The 5,620-nt window shown below is 35.2% G+C and overlaps 1 non-coding gene across 1 annotated transcript; it reads right to left on the reverse strand.

The window, feature by feature from the left end:
* Positions 1-4,597: 4,597 nt before the first annotated feature.
* Positions 4,598-4,755, reverse strand: LOC111521686. Its single transcript, XR_002725031.1, has one exon. It is a non-coding gene; the product is annotated as a U1 spliceosomal RNA (small nuclear RNA).
* Between the last annotated feature and the right edge of the window lie 865 nt (positions 4,756-5,620).

A 5,620-nucleotide genomic window follows, 5' to 3' on the forward strand; every position in this document is an offset into this window, starting at 1 on the left:
GTGCCATCTAAACAGATTGAAGAAGGTCTTTTTGCCTTTCTGGTTAGCTAAAAATTTTTTAACATTTAAAGTGTAAATTTTATCAGAAAATTTTCAACTTTTAAAATATTTGTGCAGTTTTATCCTTAAATGTATTAATTTGGTAAATTTTATTAATTTGTAAAGGCTATACAATATTTTCCCCTGTAATAAATCAAGTTGGATATAATGTATTAGCATATTATATAACTAAATTCAGTTTGCTATTATATTGCCTAGGGTTTTTGCATTTGTGTTTAAGAGAAAGATTGGCCCTTAAATTTTCTTTCTTGTAAAGTCCCTGTCAAATTTTGATAAGAAACTTAGATTCATAAAAGGTATTAGAAAGTATTTTTATTTGTTAGTTCTCTGGAAGACTTTATGTTTAATTATTATTTTTCTTTAAAAAATAAAAAATTTATATTTTGATGTCACTGGTGAAGTCACCTGGGCTGGAAATTATGGATTACATTACTTAAATAAATTTTGGATTATTAAAGCTTTTTATATTTTTTAGTGCAACTTTTATAAATTGTGATTTCAATGAATTTGTACATTTCAATTAACGTTTTAAATCTGTTAGTATTCATTCCTTTTATTATATTTTCTAATTATGTATGCAAGATATTGGTAATTTATGCTTTCTCAATTTTCTTTTTGATTAGTCCTTATAGTATTGTTCCAATTGTACCAATTGTATCTGTTCACTATGTCATTGTCTATTTTTGTGCATCTTCTCTATATGTTTCTAAATTTTTTATATTTAATATTTTCTTCCTTTGACTTTCTTTTATTTTAATTTTCTGTTATTTTTTCCTGATATTTTGAACTGTATATTAAATTATTACTTTTCAGACTGTGTTTCTCTACCAGTGCTATAAATTTCCCTTTAAGCACAGCTTTTGTTGCATCACACATTTTAGAATTCAATTTAATTTCCATTGTGATTTCTTCTTTTATTTATGACTTGCTCAAATGTGTTTTTGCTTAATTTGCATAACTTTGAAAAAAATTTTAGATTTCGATGGATTGTTTATTTCTACTTTAGCTCCACTATTGCAAATAACGTAATCTGTGAGATTTCAACCCTTTAGAGCTTGTTTAAATTGCTTTATGCCTTGACATGTTCAATTATGGTTAATATTCTATGGGAATAAGAAAACAATGTGTATTCTGCAGTTGTTCAAAGTATCTACAAATCCAAATTTGTCCACTTGTTCTACCAGGTAATGAGAAAGGTTATGTTAAGATTCCCTACTATGAGGGGGGAGGGGGGAGGGATTGCATTGGGAGTTACAACTGATGTAAATGATGAGTTGATGGGTGCTGACGAGTTGATGGGTGCAGCACACCAACATGGCACGGGTATACATATGTAACAAACCTGCACGTTATGCACATATACCCTAGAACTTAAAGTATATTAAAAAAATAAATAAATAAAAAATAAAATAATGAGAAAGCAAAAAAAAAAAAAAGATTCCCTACTATGATTGTAGATATATCCATTTCTCATTTTACTCTGTGACTGCTTAATACTTTGAGACTTTGTTACTAGGTGCATGCAAATTTTGAATTTTTATATATTCCTGGTAGACTGACAGTTTCATCATCATGGAATATCATTTTTTTCTCTAATGATTATTCATTTTATAAAGTCAATTTTGTCTGACAGTAATATAGCTACACTAACTTTCTTTTGGTTAGTGTTTGCAGCCTGTATCTCTTTTCATGCTTTTGTTGTCAACCTTTCTGTATTTTCACATTTGAGTTTCTTTAAAGCAGAATAAATTTCATTCTCTTAAAATTCACTCTGATAATCTTTGTCTTTTAATTAGAATACTTAGTCTGTTTACATTTGATGGAATTTCTGGTATATCTATGTTTATTTTTACAATTATACTAATTTTTTCTATTTATCCCACTGTTCTATATTTGATTTTTTTGTTTCTTGCCTTTTTTGAACGAATTATTTTTGTTATTATGTGTTTGCTTTATTTACTTTTCTGTTCTAAACTCAACATATTTTTTCAGTTGTTAAACTACAGAGTTCATATGTATAACTGAAAATAAAATGTAGTTAAAATTAGTATTTTTACTCCTAAGAAAGTGCAAGACTTTAAACACTTAAAGTATTGTAATTTTATTTATTCTCTTCATGCACTTCCTTTAGTGCTATTAATTGCATAATTTTAATTATTTATATAGACAAAACTCCATAAAAATCTAATTTTTATTTTATGCTGTCAAGATTCATTTAGATTAATCCACATATTTACCCTCACCATTGCTCTTCATCTTTTCTTTTGTTGCTTATTTTTATATACTATCTTTTATTTTTTGGTCTCAAGAATTTCATTTAGTGTGTTTCAGTAGATTTACCGACGCCAAGTTATCGCTAATGATGTTTGTTTTAAAATGTTTTGATTTCACTTTCATTAGAAATGACTATTTTTCATGTGCATTAAATTCTACCTTATCAATTATTATTATTAGTTATTAAGAAGCTATCATTACGGCCGGGCGCAGTGACTCACGCCTGTAATGCCAGCACTTTGGGAGGCCGAGGTGGGTGGATCACGAGTTCAGGAGATGGAGACCATCCTGGCTGACACGGTGGAACTTCACCTCTACGGAAAATACAAAAACTAGCCGGGCGAGGTGGCGGGCGCCTGTAGTCCCAGCTACTCGGGAGGCTGAGGCAGGAGAATGGCGGGAACCCGGGAGGCGGAGCTTGCAGTGAGCTGAGATGGCGCCACTGCACTCCAGCCTAGGTGACAGAGGGAGGCTCCATCTCAAAAAAAAAAAAAAAAAAAAAGCTACCATTACACTGTTTTTTTATTTTATTTTATTTCTGAGAAGTGCCTCTCATTCTTATTGTTGCTTCCTTAAAGGTAAAGGGCCTTTTTTATTTTGGCCGGATCTCAGCTCACTGCAAGCTCCGCCTCCCGGGTTTACGCCATTCTCCTGCCTCAGCCTCCCGAGCAGCTGGGACCAGAGGCGCCCGCCATCTCGCCCGGCTAGTTTTTTGTATTTTTTAGTAGAGACGGGGTTTCACCGTGTTAGCCAGGATGGTCTCGATCTCCTGACCTTGTGATCCGCCCGTCTCGGCCTCCCAAAGTGCTGGGATTACAGGCTTGAGCCACCGTGCCCGGCCATAAAGGGCCTTTTTTTCTCCAGCTTATTTTAAGATTTTCTTTTTCTTCCTGAATTTCACTCAGTGTTTTTCTCACTTGAGGTTTGCAGAAATTCTTGAATCTACAGGTTGGTATTTTTCTTTAGTTTTAGAGAGTGCTCAGCCATTTATACCTTCTTTTCTCCTCTCTCTTTTCTCCTTCTGAGACACAAGTTATACATGTTTCTTATCTATCTTGCACACCTCTCTCTCTCTTTCACCCTCCTATCTTTCTGTGCTTTATACTTTATACTGTGTATGTTCTATTGAAATACTGTCTTCCTCTGCAGATATGCCCACTCTTCTGTTTAAGCCATCTGTTTACTTATTAACTGTAGTTAGCATATTTCTTAAGTGAAGGTTTTCCTTTTGATCTTTTTATAGATTTCAACTCTGTAGAAATTTTCAGTCCTGTCTTCTACTATTTTGAGTATGTTAAGTTACTCTGTCTTCTAGCATCTCTTGGTAATCTTTCCTCATGTTATGCCTAGCAATTTTTTTCAGTCTATTTTTCTAAAGATAAGTACTCATTTCTAATAGTCCCACAATATCATTCTCAATGTAAAGCAAAACAATACTTCCTTAAAGTAATGAAACATTGTTTAGTAAGTGCTGATAGACTGGCTGTTCTTTTGTATAAATAAATTATAAATGGAATGTGAGTCTCCAGAGGAAGCTATCATTCCTTCAGAGAGGATGTATTTGATCTCTGGGAGGCAGTTCGTTAGGGAATATTCTCCTTATTCCAATTACAGATTGAAGTGATTTAGGACTGGGTCTCAGTAATTGTGAAAGTTGTTTGTCTATTTTTGTTGTTGTTGTTTACTTTTACTCTTAGCGGTATGTACTCCCGGCAAGATCTCAACCTAAAGCCTGTAATGTTTACCTGAGCTTCTCCATGTTAGCAACTTCTGAGCTCCAGTTCTTGACTTCTCAGACCTGTGCTATGCTGAAGCTTCTGCACATACTCTGATTTTATTGGCTTTTGATGGCTGGGTGATGCCACTCAAGGCAAAGAGAACAATATGAGAAAAACGATGGAGGAGAAGTAGCAAACGATAAGGAAATTAGGTAGATTAAATTTCTAAAGTGTCTTGAATGCCACAATAAAAATTGGGGATTTATTTTATTGGCGGAAAGCCAAAGCTCTTAGTGAAGCGGATTGCTGTGGTTACTGTTTATAACTCTTCCTATGGGCTAGTGCCCTAGTACTTTTGGCCAAATTCGTTTCCCTTCCTTATAAAGGACTCAGTTAGTTCAGTTTGGGGTGACGGCCATAGTGATGTCTGGAAAATTTCCTTTGGGATTTTACCAAGATGGTAAGCAGATCCCCATGTTAGAAGGAGACTTTTTCCACATATATTCCTAAAGAGTTTCTGACTGATTCTTTTTTTTTTTTTTTTTCTAGCGCGAACGCAGTCGCCAACTACCACAAATTATGCAGTTGAGTTTCCCACATTTGAGGCAATCGCAGGCGTCAGCACATCCGGAGTGCAATGGATAAACCTCGCCCTGGGAAAACCACCTTCGTGATCATAGTATCTCCCCTGCCAGGTAAGTATCTGACTGATTTTTTTTTTTTTTTTTTTTTTTTATACTTTAAGTTCTAGGGTACATGTGCATAACGTGCAGGTTTGTTACATATGTCTACATGTGCCATGTTGGTGTGCTGCACCCATCAACTCGTCAGCACCCATCAATTCATCATTTATATCAGGTATAACTCCCCAATGCAATCCCTCCCCCCTCCCCCTCCCCCCTCCCCATGATAGGCCCCAGTGTGTGATGTTCCCCTTCCCGAGTCCAAGTGATCTCATTGTTCAGTTCCCACCTATGAGTGAGAACATGCGGTGTTTGGTTTTCTCTTCTTGTGATAGTTTGCTAAGAATGATGGTTTCCAGCTGCATCCATGTCCCTACAAAGGACGCAAACTCATCGTTTTTTATGGCTGCATAGTATTCCATGGTGTATATGTGCCACATTTTCTTAATCCAGTCTGTCACTGATGGACATTTGGGTTGATTCCAAGTCTTTGCTATTGTGAATAGTGCCGCAATAAACATACGTGTGCATGTGTCTTTGTAGTAGCATAATTTATAATCCTTTGGGTATATACCCAGTAGTGGGATGGCTGGGTCATATGGTACATCTAGTTCTAGATCCTTGAGGAATCGCCATACTGTTTTCCATAATGGTTGAACTAGTTTACAATCCCACCAACAGTGTAAAAGTGTTCCTATTTCTCCACATCCTCTCCAACACCTGTTGTTTCCTGATTTTTTAATGATTGCCATTCTAACTGGTGTGAGATGGTATCTCATTGTGGTTTTGATTTGCATTTCTCTGATGGCCAGTGATGATGAGCATTTTTTCATGTGTCTGTTGGCTGTATGAATGTCTTCTTTTGAGAAATGTCTGTTCATATCC

Source organism: Piliocolobus tephrosceles, unplaced genomic scaffold, assembly GCF_002776525.5.
Source record: "Piliocolobus tephrosceles isolate RC106 unplaced genomic scaffold, ASM277652v3 unscaffolded_29734, whole genome shotgun sequence".
Taxonomy (NCBI): domain Eukaryota; kingdom Metazoa; phylum Chordata; class Mammalia; order Primates; family Cercopithecidae; genus Piliocolobus; species Piliocolobus tephrosceles.